Source organism: Hibiscus syriacus, unplaced genomic scaffold, assembly GCF_006381635.1.
Source record: "Hibiscus syriacus cultivar Baekdansim isolate YM2019G1 unplaced genomic scaffold, ASM638163v2 tig00110556_pilon, whole genome shotgun sequence".
Lineage (NCBI taxonomy): Eukaryota > Viridiplantae > Streptophyta > Magnoliopsida > Malvales > Malvaceae > Hibiscus > Hibiscus syriacus.
The window spans coordinates 468,818-491,107 of NW_024062779.1; the positions used below are offsets into that span (position 1 = coordinate 468,818).

General features: G+C 33.8%; 3 pseudogenes; 2 read left to right on the plus strand and 1 right to left on the minus strand.

Moving 5' to 3' along the window:
• Nucleotides 1-96: 96 nt before the first annotated feature.
• LOC120131564 lies at nucleotides 97-5,357 on the minus strand (annotated as a pseudogene).
• Nucleotides 5,358-9,430: 4,073 nt separating this feature from the next.
• LOC120131635 lies at nucleotides 9,431-12,345 on the plus strand (annotated as a pseudogene).
• A 966-nt stretch (nucleotides 12,346-13,311) lies between these two features.
• LOC120131787 lies at nucleotides 13,312-13,848 on the plus strand (annotated as a pseudogene).
• The last annotated feature ends 8,442 nt before the right edge of the window (nucleotides 13,849-22,290 follow it).

Genomic DNA, 22,290 nt, shown 5'->3' on the forward strand with positions numbered 1-22,290 from the left:
TAAATAGGGATATAAACAAGTTAGTGGAGTTGGACTCCATTTGAAAGTTAGTAAGTTTAAAATTATCAATTTCGACTTTAAACATTCTCATACTTAACTCAATTGAAGCTCGAATTTAAACATTGAGTACATAAAATCCTTACATTATATTTTTCTATAAAAACAATATAAATTTTTTCTCGGCAAAAGTATGATTTTATTAAAATTTAAAGACCGAGACAGGAGCCTCGTTAAAAACCTTTCTAACCCTAAGTGAAAGAAAAGAGTGCATCCTATGCAAGAGAACAACACAACTCGAGACAAATATCCCCACAACTCGAGATACGATAAACCTGCAACGAAGACCAACTGCAAACACTATCAGAATCTGTTAAACATCCTCAAGGCAAACACGCGAGCACGAGAACACCACCACAACTCCTAACAAAACATCCCTCGTTTATAAATGCTAGTAATATTATTAATAATTTAATTTTAAAATTAAAAATTAATATATTATTTTTTCAATCTACTACCTCATTTCGGCTCATCAAGAATTCAAGTAGAGTTCAAGCTCGAATCGACTCTATTCAAATCGAGTGTTGACTGAATCAAACTTAAGTAGTTCACAATCTGTCTCGTCTCATTTACACCCTATCCATGACGTTACCATCATTTTGACCGGATCAAATTTGCTTGATTTTAATAAAAGAAAAAACATGTCAAGTCCTATAGATTTTAGTTTAATCCCTAAAATTTTATTTAATCATAAACTAATTTATGTTTATCCCTAGATTTTATACTTCAATTTTGTATTTATTATTATTGATAATGATATATATTTAACTTTTAATATTAAATAAAAATAAAATAAAGATTGATGCCACTTACAGTAACTGAGAGCACACGAAAAAAAAAAGTGATGACCGAGGCAGCAATAGGAAAAACAATGATGTAATTGGAAAGTTTATAAAAAGGGAGAAGAAAATGGTGTCACCAGAACGTCAGGGAAATCCAAGTCCAAGACACGTATCTTAGTTCCAATATCACAAAAAACCTAAGCTCCACACGGTTACTAAGTGATGCATCTCTTATTAAATCAGTTGCATCATGTAAGCTCCATCCTTCACGTTTGTGGGAGGGATTTTGTTTTTACTCTCTAATTTTCGTAACGCCCTCCATCACTAACTCTCTGCTTTCCTGGGATTTGTTGGAGCTAAAGTTGCTTATTTGCTTAGAGAAAAGAGATGAATTCTACGGTCATACCAAAATGAGTTCTAAAACAAAAACAAAAAAGTTGCTTATTTGTGACATTAAGAACAAGTTGATCATGCCAAAATGAAGTCTACGACAAAAACAAAAAAGAAATACAAAATACCTCAAATAAGTTTGACCTAACCAACGGCAATTCTACGGTAATGGGTGCTCAGCATTATCAGGGAGTGGACTAGTGTTTAGAAGATCTGCTTTGGAAGTCTCATCCGCCCTCCCATTATTATCATCAACATCCAACACATCATCCATCATATCATCCTCCCCAACATTGATATCTTCCACATCTTCCTCATCTTCATTGTTGTTTCCACCAGGTATCTTTCTCTTCTTTGGACCATGCTCCAATCTGTGGCTATCCAATTCCTTGTCCATAGTTTCTTGTAGGTTCATTTCATTGTTTGCTTTCCAAGCTTTCCGGGCATTTTGCCACCTCTCCAACTCCTTCTCCACGTTTCCAACATACTCTTCTCCTATCTGTTTCTGATATTTAGATAATTCCTCCCTCCTACCTGCCTTCCACTCTAGAAACTCCTGTTATGCAAATGCAAATATATACATATCATTAACATTAGCATCACATATTAATAAAAGACTAACTAGCACAAGGAAAAAATGACACCCCTAGCTTCTGGAAGAAAATAAAACAAGGGAAGAAAGTTGGTTTTTCTTTATATGCTATAACTTTTCTCAGTATGCCTAAAGAAATAGGGGAGAGAACCTACTTGTTCCTTTTGCTGCTCACGTATGGCCGCATCTTCATTCAATGGTTTAGTTGGCAAATAATATATTGCAGGCTTGGTTTTGGTCCTGAAACACATTCCAAAAGCAATAAAATTAGTCCAAATTTATCCAAGAATTACTGCAATCTACCCAAATCCCAGAAAGCAGGAATTTGTTTTTGGATGCTTCAACACAAATATGCACTTGATCAGAAACTTATCTGTCTCAATAAAATTGTGAATATGGATACTACTGGACCAAAGTTAAAATTAACCTGCAACAGATGGGTATGCAGAGAGGATGTTAATGCTACTCATTCATTGCCAAAGCAATGTTAAAGCAGAAAAGATTTTATGCCCCAAAGGAGGTGAGACCATATATCACTAAAATTGATAATACATAAATACCTTATAAAATTGCTAAGCTTTTTGTGGTGCTCACTCCACTGAAGAAACAACAACTCCAGCTTCTTTTCTTCAGCCTTCGCAGCCACACGAGCCCTGAGAGTCTGAAAACAGAAGCAAAAAGCAATAAGAACCATTTACTTCCTTCTACATTGAACACTAACATCAATAATGGTCAATAACAACCAGATCTCTCCTCCTCTTTTCTGCAATCTGTTCACGCTCTTGTTGCCTCAGCTTCTCACTTTCTTCACGAGCTCTTTGCTCGGCCTACAAAGAGATCCAAAGATGTAGTGATCAGCAAATCCCCAAACTGTTCAATGATTATTTATTTGTACTTGAGAGACATAAAATTAGGAGTCTCATGGAAACCCCAATGTTTTTCCTAGCCAATTGATAATTGTTTTGTATTCCCTAAGAATCACTGATCTCATCATAAGAAATCAGAAATCACAGTGTGAAAAAGGCCAAGCTTACTCTTTGCAAAGAATTTGATCGTCTCATATATGCCTCTGTCCCCGAAAGTTGCTTATCTTCTCTCCTGAATCTCTGCAAAAATGCAAACAAAAGGAAGATATTATTATGAATCTACAAAAGCCAGCACATAGAAACAGGTTACACTAGAGTTAAGTACAAGGAAATGATAGGTTTTCCAAGTTGCAGTTCAAGAATCTATTGACATAAAAGCACCCAAACAGAAATGGGAGGCTGAAATTGATTATCTACAAAAAAGAACTCTATATTGCAATTGTTGTGCAACTTTGCAGCTCACAGCTTCTTGTTAAGCCATTTCTTTAGATCTTTGCTTTACTTAATAAAGTTTAGGCAGTCTGGTTTCAATCCAGAGAAGGAATTTCAACCATTATCAATTCCCTAAGACAGCAATTACAACTTAAATACCTCCAAAGTCCCTAAAAGTTGCCCCAACATCCTTCTATTCCTATTAATTAAGCCTGGGTCTTCATCCTTGGGAAGAATCCTTGGAACATGATCTGCAATTGGAACTTCAGAATCCTAACAAAAAAAAAGACAACAAAAAATATCATGCATTCATGGACCTAAATAATGTCACGGCTCTAAAAAATTTAAATTTAGAGTGCAGAAAAACCTTCTTCTGTCTTTGGTTTCCATCCCTAGACCAACCATCTTGCTGCAGAGTTGAATGTTTTTTCTCACTCTCATCTACTGGACCAGATCCTTCAACAGCCATGTCACTGACATCCTTTGCCACTTCGTCGTCAACAATCTCTCCATCTTCCACCTTCAATCCGAAATTAAGAAAGCCGTAATAGAATGTTTCAACCCCATAGAAAAAATGGTATAAAGGAAGGGCAAAGAAAATGTACGTAAATCCACAGTCTTGCTCAATCCAGCAAGAAAAGGTTTACCTTTACAACAGCTGACGACAATCGCTTCTTAGCCGGAGGTTGATGTTCTACATCTGTCCTATCCGCCTACAAGCATTAAGAAAAGAAAATGAAAAAAAAAATTACATAAGCCCTAGAAGGTGAAAAGGAGCATAAACAAGACTTAAAGAGAAATATAAACATACAGGTCGAAGAAAGCCATGTTGACGAGAACCATTGGATGCGAAGTTACGAGGACTGATGTCGACAACCCTCCCCTTCGGAGCCCTCTAGGATCCCTCAGCCTCTCCGTAATCTATATATATCATACACAGATTAATTAAAAATATGCATCTTAACAGTATACTGTAGAGTCACATTTAAGAGAAAAAAAACAAAGAGAAAAGAAACAGAAACCTCTCGTTGTTGGCGATGAAGCTCCTCGATCTCTTGCTGAAGCTCATCTGCTGTCTTCTCAACTGCGGTGGTACCCATTTGAATTTTTACTTCGATAATCTGTTAGAAAAGACAACCAATGTTAACTCGAGAACCCTTGAAAGAGGTTTTTTCTTTCTTTTTAAATAATAAAATATAAAGAGTTTGATTTTTTTATTAGCGAAAATAAAATGGTCGATAATTGGGCAGTTTCTGTTCAGGTTGAAATCCAAAACCCCACTTATATCACAACCCATTTATAAGCTTTTTTCATTTCCTAATGATTATCTTTTTTTTATCAAATCATATCCTACCATATAATATAATAAGGTATATCGTAAAAATATAAAGTTGAATTAATTTAAAATTCAAAGATAATAAGTAGGTTTCGCCAAATCCAATTTAGTCTTCTCAACAACTCTAGTATATATTTCTTATGGCTTTGAAGCATCAAGTCTCCAAATTTCTGAGCTTCAATACCAAGGAAATAACGGAGTTCACCCAAATCCTTTATTGAAAAGCTTTGCGCCCAAACAAGCCATCACTTCTTCTATTTCTTGTTTGATTGTCTAATGATAATAATATCATCAACCCAGACAAGTATATATGTGAAAACACCCTTGTTATTCCTTGCAAACAAGGACACGTATAAAGCCCATCTCAACTAGATATTCTGAGTTTGTATACCAATTTGAAAATTTTGGAACTAACAAATAATAAAACTTTCCTTGAAATCTGTAGAACAAGTAGATTCAAAGACATCTCAGTAGACATACAGAATATAGTTCATATTTCAAGCATACTGACACTTAGAAAGGTTGGCCTGCCTACGGTAAAGAATTGCAATATTTCCATAGGAGTAACTACCAACAAGCTCAGGGACGGCGGCGGCAGAAGGCACATCGACGTGCGACGGTGAGGGAAATATAAAATAACAAGAAAATAAAAGTCAGAGGCTTACCAGAGTATTTCACGGGACCACGGGAGCCTTTAAAAATCCCGAGAGGTTTTCTCTCGTTTCACCCAGTCAGCGGACGAAGGGAGAGTAAGGTTATCTGGGTTCTACTCGCGATCAAATGTTCAAGTAGTTGATAGCATCCGATGATGCTTAAGACGACGGGATGAAAATGGCCGAAACTTCGCCTGGAAATGGTCAAGGGAGAGAACAGAACGAAAAGTATAGAAAGGGCTAGATGAAATGACGGTTCCTCCTCCCAAACCCCAATAAAGAAAAGTTATATAACATAGGAAATGCGTAAATTTCAAGTCGTGACCTTGTAAGCACTAGGGTTTATAGAGAAAGTATCCTTTTTAAATATAATTCACTTTAGTACCTCTGTTCTAATTAGGCCACTAGGGAGTATCATTTATATAAATCTATAATTAAATTTAAATAAAAAATTTTTATTATTAAATATGAATTTAAGACTAATTAAATTCATAAAAATTATTTAAAATTTAACCATAGAAATTTTTGGTCGGATCTTACGTTTCTGTCTATATGCAGATATTTTTATGCAGGGATTACTTCCCATTACAGACGTGCATATGAGGACTGCATATGAAGATTGTTCAACTACGTATTTTATTTATTTATTTAAGCGTGCATTACATTTTATCTTTATTATTAATTTTTTGACTGGCCGGAGGTCTTCACGGAAGCTGCTCTCAACCTGGCGTTGGTGACAACCTACTACTCTACCTCCCCTTACCCCATTGCATATGGGAATAGGGTTTTGTTGTTGTTATTGTAGAAGAAGTTAAGACATTAGACTAATGCGCTATAGTTGCTTCCTTTATACAACTAAAACATATCCCATTATGTTGAAATGATCAGGCGAGGTGAACTTGATAAGACTATAAGCAATTTTATTCTAAGACCTTGAAGTCCATCGAAATTAAACCTCCCACGCACAACATTGGAGATTGATAATAGCTCTAACATGAGAGAGATGACTACATGTTCGGTTATTAGCCGTCACTAGATTGACAGTTTGAGAGCTATTGGATTGCGTAATGAATCTTCTTAGATCAGTGTTCCATGCGATAATGAGACCTTCGTATATACCCCAAAGTTCAGTACGAAGAATCGTACTCGCAACAATATTTTTGATAAAATCAAAAATTCAATCACCTTCAAGTTCCGAATAACTCTTCCAATCGAGTCATTCCCATTGGGAAGCCAGTAGAGACTTGAAAAGAATGTTGATTTTGTTTTGTCATAATTAGGGGAGTACATTTTTGGATATTGATTATTATTCGATCTGAAATTTCAGATATCAAAAATTTAAATCATTAATATCATGTCCAATTTTTGAAAAAAAAATTGAAACAAATATTCAAATTTAAATATAAATTTTAATTTAATATTTTATAACTTTATATAATATATTATATACTCGATTATATTATATTTATCAAAATATGATTTGAACAAAATCAAAACAAATCCTTAATATGTGATTTCAAAGCTTAAAAAGACATATAATTTAAAAGGTTAAAAAGGAAGAATACAGAACTCACTAGATTCATTATTTAATTTGCTAGCATGAAGGCAAGGTTGACGCCTGGCTAGGGCGTTGAACATTTTAATTTTCAGGTTGACTGAGTACTGGCTGAGGCTTCGGCCATTTTAAGTTTTAGGTTAGGGACGGACTGGTTGGCTATAATTACTGGGCCTGGGTAAATTTTTTAAAGGTCAATTTTATCGAGTTAATTACGTCTCTAAACAATAACATTCATTTTAAAAAAGGTTCTTAATTTTTTTAATATTCTAATTTTACCCCCAAACCATGACTCCCATTCTAGATTAATCCTTAAACTTTTGAATATTCTAATCCCTAACGAAACTGAGACCCTCTTTTTAATTTAGTCCCCAAACTTTTGAATATTTTTATTTCATCCCTAAATTCATCCAGATATGTAATTAGTTTCCAACCATAGTTTACCTAAATTGTTTTTCAAACATATAATATAACTTAGCCTTACGATTTTATTAACAAGAAATGTGATTAGTATATATGTATAGTTTGAGATGAAATTGGAACGTTTAAAAAGTTTGAGGACCATTATAGATTGAAGGTCATAGTTTGGGGATGAAATTCAAATGTTCAAAAGTTTGAGAACTAATTTAGTATGATAGTCATAGTTTAGGGGTGAAATTAGAATATTTAAACGTTTAGGGACCAATTTAAAATGAGAGTCATACTTTGAGTACATGTGATGCAATTAACTCTTTTATCTATATTTAGATAATCCGAAATTAAATTTTAGCCGATTAGTATCCGATCCGATTATCCAAATTTAGATATCCAATCCGAGCTATTCATAATAGCTAAATTTCTCATGCCTTCAAATGTTAATAACTAAAATTGATGTCTTTCAATAAGCACCCTTCTTTTCATTGTAGTTTATTAAAAACCCATCTTCATAATAATATTTTTAAAAAGGAAAAAGAGAGGAGAGAATACAATAAGAGTAGGGATAAATTAACAGCAGGAAACAAATGGTTGTTGAATAATATGCAGGAAAACACTAATAATCTGTTTTGTTTTTTACGAGATTGTATACAGAAATATTAATATAGTTAAACGCAATCATGATGCTTATATTAATTACAACATCAAGCTACGTGTTGGAAATAAAAAAGATATCATCCGGTACAGAGTAAAGGATCCAATTTTAAAACCTATTGTATGTAGTGTATCTAAAGTGAAAGATTAATAAAATAGCCAAAATAAATGAAATATTATGCCATTAAAATATCAAAGATAGCAAATATATTTGTTCTAAATACTCTCGATCATTTGATAATGAAAGTTCAATGCCCTATTACCGTCGTTGGTGTTCGAATCCGTGCTCTCCATTGTTCTTAAGCTTGCTTGGAATGCACATATTTATGTTATTTGGGAATAACGGAATCGAAGATTGTTTAAAGGTAAGTCTAGGGGCTGATGATATTCTTTTTGTAGTTAAAGAGGCGGTGTGTATTAAGCTGAAGGGTAAGAGTATTGTTATAGTTGACAGGGACCTTTTTAGTAGTTGGTGACTTGGTGTATTTCTTGTTGAGATAGTTTTGGTGTATTGAGTTTGTTGTAGCAGCTCTGTTGCTTTTTTTTCGGTAATAGAAAAGCAATTATCCAAAAAAAAAAATCAAAGACAAAGAAATCAAGATCCTTTAGAAGCATTGATGATTAAGTTTAACTGCATCTGTTTTGTTTGAACAATTAGACCACGGACATACATACTTTATGATCAATTAGTGAACATCAATCATACATACTATAAAAATATAAAAGGAACTTTTTTTAAAAAAAAAACAGCTCCCTCCTAGGTTCATTCATTACTAGGGTCATAAATGAATTGAGTGAGTTTGAATATTGAGGAATTTGACTCGAATCAAAAAGTTTGAAGTTGAGCTTCACTCGACTCAAAACCTCGCAAGCTTAAAATTATCAAATCCAACCTGAAATCGAAATAAAAAATTGAAGCTCAACTCGAGCTTCAAAAAAATAAATTCAAAACATTCTTAAACTTAACACGATTAAAACTCGAATCTAAACCTTTAGTGCATAAAAAAAAAAACCTTATATTGCATTTTCTTTCTCATCCTCCTCCTGTCCCTCGGTCCCTTTCAACTTTCCGTATAGGTTGCTGACAAAAGAAAATTTAAGTAAAAGATTGAATGACTATTTGTTGAAAGAAATCTGCATTGTACAATTCGTCTAAATAATCAAATGCTAGTCATTCACCCTATTTGTTTATTTTTAATGCCATTTAGAAGAGGAGGATATTGCCGGCTGCTGAATGTTATTTTTTATATGAATTTGAACCTCATTCCAGACGGAGAAGGTGAATTTGTTTGTAGGCTACCTTTGGACTTAGTTTACGAATTATGATGCATGCTATCATAAATAGTACTTATAAAAAATCAATTGCATCGCTGTACACGTTTTGCCTCTGTGAACTTTCCATATGGGTGGATTAAAAAGGTTGTCACCATTGCAGGCCTTGAAGAGATCAATTAACAACTCTCCCGCTGAAGTGAACCACCGGTCACTGTTATCAGCAGCGACAGACAATTATTCATTATGTATAATTTTTAAACCATTATTTGCACAAGGTGCCCTGGAAGCTGAACAAACAGAGACAATGTGTTTACCTAAACCAATCTACTTCTTTTGAAACATCACTTTCCTGTAATGGCTACCAGCGCCTAGAATCATACCAGTTATCTCATCCCACTTTTCCCATTACAAGCATGAAAAGACAATGGTTTTCCTTCACAAACCCAGATCCCTGCTTTTGTGCTTCATCACAATCTTCAAGCTTATTAGCTCCATCGCCTGCCAGTCGGCAACGTATAACAATCATGCTTGTCTAGGTCCAGGTAATGAATCGGCCACCACCGGTTATATATCTAACCTTACGGTTCTCCTGGATTCCATGTCCTCTAAAGCTTCCGACAACAGCTTCTACAACGACAGCTTGAACGGAATTTACAGTCTCTTCCTTTGCCGAGGTGATGTTTCTAGCGATGTTTGTCGGTTTGCGTATACAATGCTACTCAAAACACTTACACAGGTGTGCCCTTCTGATAAAAGTGCAATCATTTGGTACGATCAATGCTTGTTACAATATTCAGACATCGACTTCCTTGGCCAGCCATGGTTTTTTCCAAGGTTGTTAATGTGGAATACTCTGAATAGTACTTCACCTGAAGAGGGAAATATCGGTACCCTAGGTTTGTTTTATTCTCTAGTTGATCAGGCACCGTATGCGGAGAACATGTTCGGAACAAATGAAATGGTGGTCGGGAACGGACCGGGGCGTAGATATGGTCTGGTTCAGTGCAGCAGAGATCTTGATGTTAGCGGCTGTTCTTCTTGCTTGGGGCAATTGTTGAACCGGACGGAGGAATGCTGCATAAGGAGAAGAGGGTGGCGAATTTTATCTCCAAGTTGCTTTATAAGGTATGAAATGTACCCTTTCTACAATCAAACATCGTCGGACTCAACAGGACCACCACTGGAGGATGAAGGTGAGCAAAAAACAGGCTTGTTTAGTTATTTTATCATCCCCCGTCTTTGAAATCTTCGGGGTGCTTATTGATTCCCATGATCAAGTGATCTCATTATTTTGTGTCACTAGCAATGAAGAATGATCTTCTCCACTTACAGACTGTTGATGAAATTGTGATTTGTTTAAATAACACTACTATTTGGTGCAATGTAACTACTTCGAACAGGTAAGGTAGGGAAAAGCACAAGGAAGATCGTAGTAATCGACGTGTCATCAATAGCAGGCGTTTTTGCATCCGCTCTGGGGGCCGGTTTCTGGTATTATTCATCCTCAGTCAAGAAGAGAAAACAAACAGGTGTTTTAGAAATTTAATTTTTTCAGGCCATATGACAAATCTTATCATTTTTTCTTTGGCACGAAGTTTGACATTATCACTCAATGCTCGGTTGAAGGAACAAGTGAACGAATTTTATTAAGAGGTTCTCAAGGCTCAACGTCCGATCATTTGGTGGAGGAAGATACTTATCTATATCTATCAGACGAGGATCACAACAGGGAGATGTATCACTTAAATTTAGCTACCATACAGGCAGCAACAAACAACTTTTCCATAGAAAATAAGCTTGGAGAAGGTGGTTTTAGCCCTGTTTACAAGGTTGAAAGTAGTCCTTTCATCTACTGAGAATGCACATATTGCAACAAAAGATTGGATCATATTCATGTTAACATGCTTTGAACGTTTCACTCAATGATAGAAGTAACAGCTTCCGTTGGAGGACTAACTTTAAAATGCTTTCAGGGGAAAATGCCCAATGGGAAGGAAATAGCAGTCAAAAGGGTTTCGATGAATTCGAAACAGGGTCTGGAAGAATTCAAGAATGAAGTGAAGTTAATTTTCCAGCTTCAACACAAAAATCTTGAAAGGCTATTGGGAATTGGGATATTGCTTAGAGGAAGACGAAAAGCTTCTTGTCTATGAGTACATGGCTAACACCAGCTTGGATGCTTTTCTGCTCGGTTTGCTTTCACTCTTAATGTAGATGCTTCATGTTTGTTTCATGTCAGTTATGTATGAGATAAACTGCATATGCACAAGTTCGGTGCTTGCCGGTGTGTATGACATTTTAATAGCGTAGAACATCAGTTTACTCTTATGCTTTTCTGAAGGCAGATCCCAAAAAATTCAAAGTACTGGACTGGGAAAAACGTTTGAACATCATTACCGGAACAGAAAAAGGCCTTCAATATCTACACGAGGATTCCCGGCTTAAAATAATTCATAGAGATTTGAAGGCAATCAATGTGTTGTTAGATGATGATATGAACCCCAAGATATCAGACTTTGGCACGGCAAGAATATTTGAAGGCAATCAGGTTGAAGCCAACACTGTGAGAGTTATTGGCACATAGTAAGTACAACATTTAGTTCCTTCACACTATCATTGTAACTAAGCATCTGTTCCATGCCTCTCTAACTATATTTAATCAAATGTCAAATATGAGATGTGAAAAAAGGGCAAATAGATTTGAAATTCATAAGATAAACAATCACGAGAACATATGTAGGCATCCGGAGTTTACAGTGTTTTATTTGGTGTCTTACTTTAATTTGCAGTGGCTACATGGCACCGGAATACGCACTCGAAGGTTTGTTTTCAAACAAGTCCGATGTTTACAGTTTCGGAGTCCTGATGCTAGAAATATTAAGTGGTAAAAAGAACAGGGGTTTCTACCATCCAAGTGTGGTCAAAGCCTTCTAACATATGTAGGCATCCTCTCTTTGTTATCTCTTCCTCGTACCTAACCTTAAGGCTTCTTGTACCTAAACATATGGCCATGAGCAGGCATGGCTACTGTGGAATGAAGGCAAAAGACAGGAGTTGATTGATCCAAACATCGCTCGAAATCATCCGATTGATGAGATTCTGAAATACATACACGTTGCATTCTTGTGTGTTCAGGATAACCCTGCACTTAGGCCTGCAATGTCATCAGTTATTCTCATGCTTGGGAGCAAATCAGTTAATCTCCCCCAGCCTTCAACCTCTCCATGTTCTGCAGCAAGATTTTTACATACGATCAATCCTCAACCATCGGATCTTCCTAGTTCATTCTCCAGCAAGACTTCTACATATAATCAATCTTCAACCACCGGATCTTCCTAGCTCAGAGATTTAAGAATTTAAAGAGATAGACTTCATTGGGGACCTTACAGTTCTGGTTTATAATTGTTTTTTCAGAATCTGTTTGCTTTGAAAAATTAAAGAATTCATGAATAAAATGGAACTGTTGTGAAAATGTAAGCCAATAATCAATCCAAAACTCAGGAACATATTTGATTAGTCTAAGACAAATATGAATTGTCTTTGATTTCCCCAACCATTTGACATAAATCTTTGAGTTTCACATGATAAAAACAATGTTTATTTTCCCGTATGGACGTTAGCATTGAGATCAACTTGACAAAAGGAAATGGATATAACACTGCAAAACCCAACCCTAATTGGCCTAAAATGAAAGTAACCATTTTCTTGTTCCTTGTCATCCATATCCAAATCAACATCTATGCTTTGCTTTCGTTTTTTATGATACCTTTTCAACTATAATTCTACCTTTTATAACATTCAAGATTCCATGGCATGGATTCCATATCCAGCCTTAATAAATTAAACGACAAGCGGATAATCCTGCCACAGCAAAAACTGTTTCCCCCTTGTCTTGTTTCAGTTTCAGTTAAAAGTACATCAGAAGTTTCTGCCATTAAATTGTGTCCCACTCTTAATGGTAAGGGAAACTTCCTGTGCTTTTCTCTTGTTCTCCATGTAACCTGCATCGAACTTGCCTGTGGATAGACAAACAAAAATAAGATATTGAAGTTAATTTTTACATGATTAATTAATCATGTAATTCTTAATTAATTTACTTAATTAAATCCATGGAAAAGGAAGCCATTGGGACGGAGCTGACATCAATAAAGCTAACATTAAGTCATTAAATAATATTGTTTATTTCAAATCGACTGCCTTTTCGTTCTTTTCCCCACGAGCTGCCATGCAAATTCAATTCAGAATTATCATCCTTATATAAGGTTTCGTAGAACTATTCCACACCAACAGTCATCGGTAGAAAAAATGAAGAACCGAAGTTTGCTAAGATGGGTTTCTCTCACCCTGGCGATTTTCATCATCCTCATCAGCCAAAGCCAGTCCCATGCAGCAACACAAACGCTACCCATTTTAGATTATCTCACAATCGAGAGCTTCATCAACAGAACTCTCCAGTGGAGAGGAAGTTCTGATCATCCGTTAAAATCACATGGAAACTTGAAGCTATCAACCTCTTCAGTGGTAGCAGGCGTGTTGAGCTTCGTAGCTGCCTCCATATCCAGCGCTGGAGGTGTTGGAGGCGGGGGGTTGTTCATTCCCATTCTCACGATTGTGGGCTCCTTGGACGTCAAAACCGCCACGAGTTTCTAGGCTTTCATGGTCACAGGAGGGTCCATTGCGAATGTTATGTATAACTTGCAAGCCAAAAGTGCCAAGTTCGGAGGAATGACAATGATTGACTATGATATAGCACTTTTATCCGAGCCATGCATGCTGTTAGGCGTAAGCGTGGGAGTAGTTTGCAACCTTGTGTTACCAGAGTGGTTGATCACCATCATGTAGAAACAGTGTCGGGTTTTGGAAAATGGAATCAGATCGAAATCTAGGAGCTAGAAACGGGTATGAAAACTTGGAAACCGGTGGAAGTGGCGAGGTTAAGAGTGTAGAAGAACCGTTGGTGAGCATGGAAGGAAAAGGAACTCCAGGGCCGGTCCAATGAGTTTTGATGTCCTGGGCAAGATAATAATTTTATGCCCCTATATTTGTACCGTATAATAAACAAAACATAAATATTTTTTTTAAACAAAAATGTAATAGAAATTATAGTAAAACAATATCAATACTAATACAAACCAAAACCTACAAGGTTAGAAATATCACCTAAAACGATACCTTCGTGTATTTTTTAAAGCAAAAACTTCTATTATTTTACGATAATCAAGACTTTGTTAAAATTGACTTTCGATGCTTAGAATTGCTAATCCATTCAATCTATCTTGAGTCATCGTGCTTCGTAGATAGGATTTCAAGAGCTTCAATTTTGAAAAACTTCTTTCCGTGGAAGCAACCATAACCGGTACTGTAAACAAAATTTTATATGTTATTAAAACATTAGGGAGCATATTCATTCTTTTTGCAAACTCCATTATTTGAATAGATGTCCATAGACTTTCACCTTTGTGTGCTTCATTCGGCAATATTTTCTGCAAAATTTGTAACTCCATAAATAAATATTTTCCATCAATATCAAATTCTTCACCATTTGTCAAATTGGACTCAAGATTTAAACAACATTTTTTTAGTTCTTCATCAAGTAATGAAATTAACTTTGAACCATCAAACAAAAAACCAAATATAGACTCGAAATGTTGCATTTGTTCAAATCTATTTTTCAATTGAACAAGAGTCATATCTACAAGAATAATAAAGTAATCCTTTCGAAATGCTTCTTGACAAGATTTTTTTTATCTTTCGGTATTTGGAATTTCATCAAATTGTTTTTTTATAAGAAATACGTTTTTTTAGGAAATTGAGGTTCAACCCCAATATTATATGTTATTTCTTTAGCTTCATTAATAGCATTGTCAAACCCAATTTCCCTATATTCTTCAAAGTAATTAATTAACCCCTCTAAATTTTTAATCGCAACATCAAAAAGCATATATTTGGATTGTAATTTCTTACTGACCAAATTTCATGCCATATAACTAAACTTAAATAAATTAAAAACTAGAAAGTTCACTATTTACTAGTGATTTGGCATTTCTACACACTTTTTCATCATCACTAATTTCAGCTAATCTTATTAAAGCTTCTCTTATTTGAGAAAATTGAATTTTTATTGCTTTAACACTTTCAATATGACTTTCCCAACAAGTAGCGGATAATAATTTAAGTGTTAGTTCATTTATAAATTCAAGTAAAACACTCAATTTTTTTGTGGAAGTAGAAAAAATATTATAAATTGTTTGACATATACCAAAAAACGTTTTTACCTTGTGGCAAGAATTTGCCATATAACTAAATTTAAACTATGACACCCACAAGGCATATAAAAAGCTCTACGATTTATATTAAGCAACCTTTTTTGTACACCATTTTATTTTCCTTTCATATTAGCTCCATTATCATATCCTTGACCATGAACATAATTAATATCCAAATCAAGAGATTTTAGAACATCTTGTAAAATATTAAAAAGTTTTAGACCAGATGTTTCTTCTACAATTAAAAACTCTAGAACAAATCTTCTACTTTTATTGGAACACTTGTCACATCCACACATCTTATAATTAAAGTCATTTGAGTTTTCATAAAATTTTTCATTTGTGCCACGAAAAGACCCATGTAAAGACTTAGTCATTTTTTGTTCTTGTTTTTTTCGTTTTCTATTTTAGGCACCGCTGGTTGTTTTCGAGGTAACATATTTAAAAGTAATCAATAAAACAAATATAGTAGCAAGTAAACATTAAAACATATATATTAGCAAGGAAAGATACAACCTGACCGATGACCGAAGTTTATGTTATTGACGACTTGTTCTTTCTCACAATCAACTAATCTGGAAAATTAATAATGAAATCAAAATAATCAGAAGGAATCACTCTAAAAAATGTCTTGAACGAAAATATTTAGTCACTGTTTTTTTTTCATCAAACTAAATTTGCCACTACACAATCAAAATTCAAACAAGCCCATAAACTCAATATTTGGCCACTGTTTTTTTTTCATTAAACTAAGTTTGCCACTACACAATGAAAATTCAAACAAGCACATAAACTCAATATTTAACCACTGCTTTCATCAAACTAAGTTTGCCACTACACAATCAAACAAGTCCAGAAACTCAATATTTAGCCACTGTTTTTTTTCATGAAACTAAGTTTGCCACTACACAATCAAAATGCAAACAAGCCAATAAACTCAATATTTAGCCACTATTTTTCATCAAACTAAGTTTGTCACAGTGTGACAGTGAACGAAAATATTTCAATTAAAAATGATCCTAATCAAATGCTAAACATCAATATTTCAATTAAACTCGAAAAAACATAATTCCCAATCAGAATATGATTCAAACATTTGTTAGAATATGATTAAAATTGATCCTAATCAAAAGCTAATTCACAGAAACATTTTGTCAAACAGTTGGTGTGCGTACAGAAACATCAATATTTCAATTAAAACTGATCCTAATCATAGGCTAAATCAATGAATTTGATTCATTAAACTCGAAAAAAACATAATTCCCAATCAGAATATAAAGTAAAATAGATCAAACACTCAAATTTTGAACAAAATATTCAAGAACAGTAAACACATCAAGTGAAGTCATTTTCACTAAAAGAACACACATGAAAGTCAACATACCAGAGATAGATTGATGATTATCGATGAAGTCCTTTTCACGAAATAGATTGATGATTATCGCTGACCTAAAACTCCAATACCAATCAAGCACAAGGGATTAAGGCCGAAGTAGAGAGATGTCTTGAAGGTTAAGAACAAACAGGAAAATATGGTTCTTGTTATTGTCTCGTTGAAGGGAGAAGCTTGGATTTTCGAAGGGAGAAGCAGAAGACCATCGATTTCCATCAATCTATTTCCTGTTCGTTCTTGACCGTTAGGTTTTATTTGGATTTTCGAAGGGATAAGCAGAAGACCATCGATGATTATGCACCATCAGCACCGAGAAGACCATCCAACTTTCATTAATTTTTTTTGGATTTTCGAAGGGAAAATTGATTAAGCACCGTCTGGCGTCTTCATTTCCAAGGGAGAATTAATTTTTTTGGATCTTCGTCGCCTACCCTAAGCCTTCCATCGACTGATCAGTTGTTTTGGGCCAAATATAAATATATACACACTATAAGCACTAGAAAACTGATACCCCCTCAAACATGTTGCCCTGGGCTAAGGCCTGTCGAAAACCCTTATGTTTGTCAACGTATCCCCAAACCCGTCTTTCGTGGGTGAGTCTCTATGCTCCCTCCGTTTTGTTGCTAGAGTTAATGCTTGTGAAATTGAAGTTCCCCGTCGTCAGATGACATTGAGGGCAACTGATTATCGGTTGAGTTGTGGTTGAACTGAACTTATAATTATTATCACATTATTTTATAGTAGTGTTAACTACATTTTTGTAAGTGAAGGGTTTATGTATCATCTGTAGAGGGTTTCTTCTTGAGCTACTACTAATCATGTGTTCTTGGATTTATGATGCGTCTGATAAGGACTATTAACTGGAAAAAAAAAACCAATTTATTGCCCTGCTACAAAAGTAACTTTTTCATTGTTGTAAGGTGAGAGTTCATCATTTGATGAATACAGAAAGAAACAAATGAATGTTTTTATTAGAGTTCAGTTTTTGGCTTTTAGCCTTACTCCAGTAGAAAGATTTTCGAACACTGCCCCCGTAAAAAAGTGAGAAAACCAGAGTAGGGTATATTATATTTGTAAATGAAGCATATGTGTCTTTGGCTAGTAAAAGAACAAGTCGAGATTTGTTTTTGTTTTCTTCTAATGGAAAGGAGATATTTATTGAAGCATATTCAAAAGAGGATAGAAAGAATCATATATAAAAACAGAAATGGAATGATTGGTGTTAGGACAAAAGTAAATGATAAAAATACTACATTCATTTCAAGTTGAAGTTATAAAGAAAAAATGGTTTACCAGCGAAAAGTCTGTCTTTTCGTTCAGATTATTCTTACAAATTTTATTAAGATAATGTGGGCCTAGTTTTTCAGTTTTTATATCTTGTCATAGTCTAAAGGACATTTCTCTTGTTGCAACAAGCAAAACGTCAAAGAAAAGGAAGGAAAAGATTGAGAGAGAAGAAGAGCAACAAAACAAGTCTAGAGTTGTGAAGATAGACTTGGTTCAATCCTGGGACTTGTATTTTAACCAAGCTACAAATCAAGGCTACTCGGTAAGCTATTCAATTCTTCATGTTTAAAATTGTATAGTGGGTAACCTTTTGGCTTTTTCCTAGAAACGATCTCGACCAAGGATTTTATTGTGATTATTTCTCTCCATAATTGTCTGGAAGGAAAACCAGACCATAATCAAGATCACCAATTTATTCCATAGGAACCTGGGAGTTCCTCTGGCTCGGTCCAATACATGTGCCATATGGGCCTTAGCCCAGGGCAGTATGTTTGAGGGAGACATCAGTTTTCTAGCGCTTATAGTGTGTATATATATATATTTGGCCCAAAAAATAGCTCAAAACACCTTATCGGTCGATGGAAGGCTTAGGGTAGGCGACGAAGATCCAAAAAAAAAATCTCCCTTGGAAGTGCAGACGCCAGTCGGCATAATCAATTCTCCCTTCGAAAATCCAAAACAATTAATGGAAGTTAAATTGTCTTCTCTGTGCAGACGGTGCATAATCATCGATGGAAGATCGATGGTCTTCTGCTTCTCCCTTCGAAAACCCAAACAACACCCAACGGTCAAGAACAAACAGGAAATAAATTGATGAAAGATCGATGGTATTCTGCTTCTCCCTTTGAAAATCCAAACAACACCCAACAATCACTCAATCTTAACCTTCAAGATATCTCTTTGCTTCTCTCTTCAACGAGAAAACGACAAGACCAAGAACCACGTTTTCCTGTTCATTCTTAACCTTCAAGACATCTCTCTGTTTCGGCCTTAGTGCCTTGTGATTGATTGGTATTGGAATTTTAGGTAACCGATAATCATCAATATATTTCGTGAAAAGGACTTCACCGATAATCATCAATATATCTATGTTATGTTGGCTTTCCTATGTGTTTTTTAGTGAAAATGACTTCACTTGATGTGTTTACTGTTCTTTAATCTTTAGTTCAAAATTTGAGTGTTTGATCTATTTTGCTTCATATTATGATTGGGAATTATGTTTTTTCGAGTTTAATGAATCAAATTCATGGATTTAGCCTTTGATTGGGATTAGTTTTAATTGAAATATTGATGTTTATGTACGCATACCAACTGTTTGACAAAATGTTTCTATGAATTAGCTTTTGATTAGGATTAGTTTTAATCATATTCTAACAACTATTTGAATCATATTCTGATTGAAAATTTTGTTTTTTCGAGTTTAATTGAAAGATTGATGTTTAGCCTTTGATTAGGATCAGTTTTAATTGAAATCTTTTCGTTCACTGTCATAATGTGGCAAACTTAGTTTGATGAAAAAAAACAATGGCTAAATATTGAGTTTATGGGCTTGTTTGATTGTTTGAATTTTGATTGTGTAGTCGAAAACTTAGTTTGATGAAAAAAAAACAGTGGCTAAATATTGAGTTTTGAAATATTGATGTTTATGTACGCATACCAACTGTTTGACAAAATGTTTCTATGAATTAGCTTTTGATTAGGATTAGTTTTAATCATATTCTAACAACTATTTGAATCATATTCTGATTGAAAATTTTGTATTTTCGAGTTTAATTGAAAGATTGATGTTTAGCCTTTGATTAGGATCAGTTTTAATTGAAATCTTTTCGTTCACTGTCATACTGTGGCAAACTTAGTTTGATGAAAAAAACAATGGCTAAATATTGAGTTTATGGGCTTGTTTGAATTTTGATTGTGTAGTGGCAAACTTAGTTTGATGGGGAAAAACAGTGGCTAAATATTGAGTTTATGGGCTTGTTTGATTGTTTGAATTTTGATTGTGTAGTCGAAAACTTAGTTTGATGAAAAAAAACAGTGGTTAAATATTGAGTTTATGGGCTTGTTTGATTGTTTGAATTTTGATTGTGTACTGGCAAACTTAGTTTGATAGAGAAAAAACAGTGGTTAAATATTTTCGTTCAAGACATTTTTAGAGTGATTCCTTCTGATTATTTTGATTCCATCATTAATTTTCCAAATCAGTTGATTGTGAGAAAGAACAAGTCAACAACATAAACTTCAGTCACCGGTCAGGTTGTATCTTTCCTTGCCAATATATATGTTTTATTGTTTATTTGCTACTATATTTGTTTTATTGATTACTATATTTGTTTTGTTGATTACTTTTAAATATGTTACCTCGAAAACAACCATCGGGTATAGAAAACGAAAAAAACAAGAACAAGAAATGGCTAATTCTTTACATGGGTCTTTAGATAGATTTATTGTTAGACCGGTTAAACCTTCCAATAATCCGTTTGGAAATTCCAATGATTCACCTAATGATTCGGTTGATAATTCTAAAGATTGTGAGGATAATGAATATGTTGATAAAGATAAATCAAGTGATTTTAATATTTTTGATCCTAGAGTGTAGGATGATTTAGATTCAAAAATGAAAGATTTACTTATAGAAAAAGGGCATAATAGAGAAATTGAACCTAATACAATTTTCCCAAAAGATGCACATGGTAGACATTTTTCTTGTGATTTTTTTATTCGTAAATTAAGAAATGGTGATTCTTGTGATAGAAAATGGTTAGTGTATTCAAAAGAACTTGATAAAGTTTTTTTGTTTTTGTTGTAAGTTATTTAAAACATCTCGGACTAAAAGTAATTTGGCAATTGAAGGACTAAATGATTGAAGACATTTAGGTGAAACATTAAAACAACATGAAAATAGTTATGATCATATGATTAATTTAAGAACTTGGACCGAAACACGAATTAGGTTAAATAAACATGAAAACTCAAATGATAATTTTTTAGGTATACTTGAAATGATTGTTGAGTTTGATCATATGATGAAAGAACATTTTTGATTAATTCAATACAAAGAAACACATAATCATTATCTTAGTCATAAAATTCAAAATGAATTAATCAAAATGTTGGCATTGGATGTAAAAAGTGCAATTATTAAAAAAATTAAAGATGCAAAATATTTTTCTATAATTCTTGATTGTACTTCGAATACAAGTCAAAAAGAACAAATGACTTTAATTATAAGATGTATGAATGTGACAAGTGTTCCAATAAAAGTAGAAGGTTTTTTTGAAGTTTTTAATTGTAGAAGAAACATCTGGTTTAAAACTTTTTAATATTTTACAAGATGTTCTAAAATCTCTTGATTTGGATATTAATTATGTTCGTGGTCAAGGATATGATAATGGAGCTAATATGAAAGGAAAATAAAATGGTGTACAAAAAAGGTTGCTTAATATAAATCGTAGAGTTTTTTATATACCTTGTGGGTGTCATAGTTTAAATTTAGTTTTGTGTGATATGGCAAATTCTTGTCACAAGGCAAAAACTTTTTTTGGTATAGTCAAACAATTTATAATGTTTTTTATACTTCCACAAAATGATGGAGTATTTTACTTGAATTTATAAATGAACTAACACTTAAATCATTATCCGCTACTCGTTGGGAAAGTCATATTGAAAGTGTTAAAGCAATAAAAACTCAATTTTCTCAAACAAGAGAAGCTTTAATAAGATTAGCCGAAATTAGTGATGATGAAAAAGTGTGTCGAGATGCTAAATCACTAGTAAATGGTGAACTTTCTAGTTTTGAATTTATTTTAAGTTTAGTTATATGGCATGAAATTTTGTTTAGAATTAATTTGGTTAGTAAGAAATTACAATCCAAATATATGTTTCTTGTTGTTGCGGTTAAAAACTTATAGGGGTTAATTAATTACTTTGAAGAATATAGGAAAATTGGGTTTGACAACACTATTAATGAAGCTAAAGAAATAGCATATAATATTGGGGTTGAATCTCAATTTCCTAAAAAACGTATTTCTTATAGAAAAAAACAATTTGACGAAATTCCAAATACCGAAAGAGAACAAAAATCTTCTCAAGAAGCAGTTCGAAAGATTTACTTTATTATTCTTGTAGATATGACTCTTGTTCAATTGAAAAATAGATTTAAACAAATACAACATTTCGAGTCTATATTTGGTTTTTTGTTTGATGGTTCAAAGTTAATTTCATTACTTGATGACGAACTAAAAATATGTTGTTTAAATCTTGAGTCCAATTTGACAAATGGTTAAGAATTTGATATTGATGGAAAAGATTTATTTATGGAGTTACAAATTTTGCAAAAAA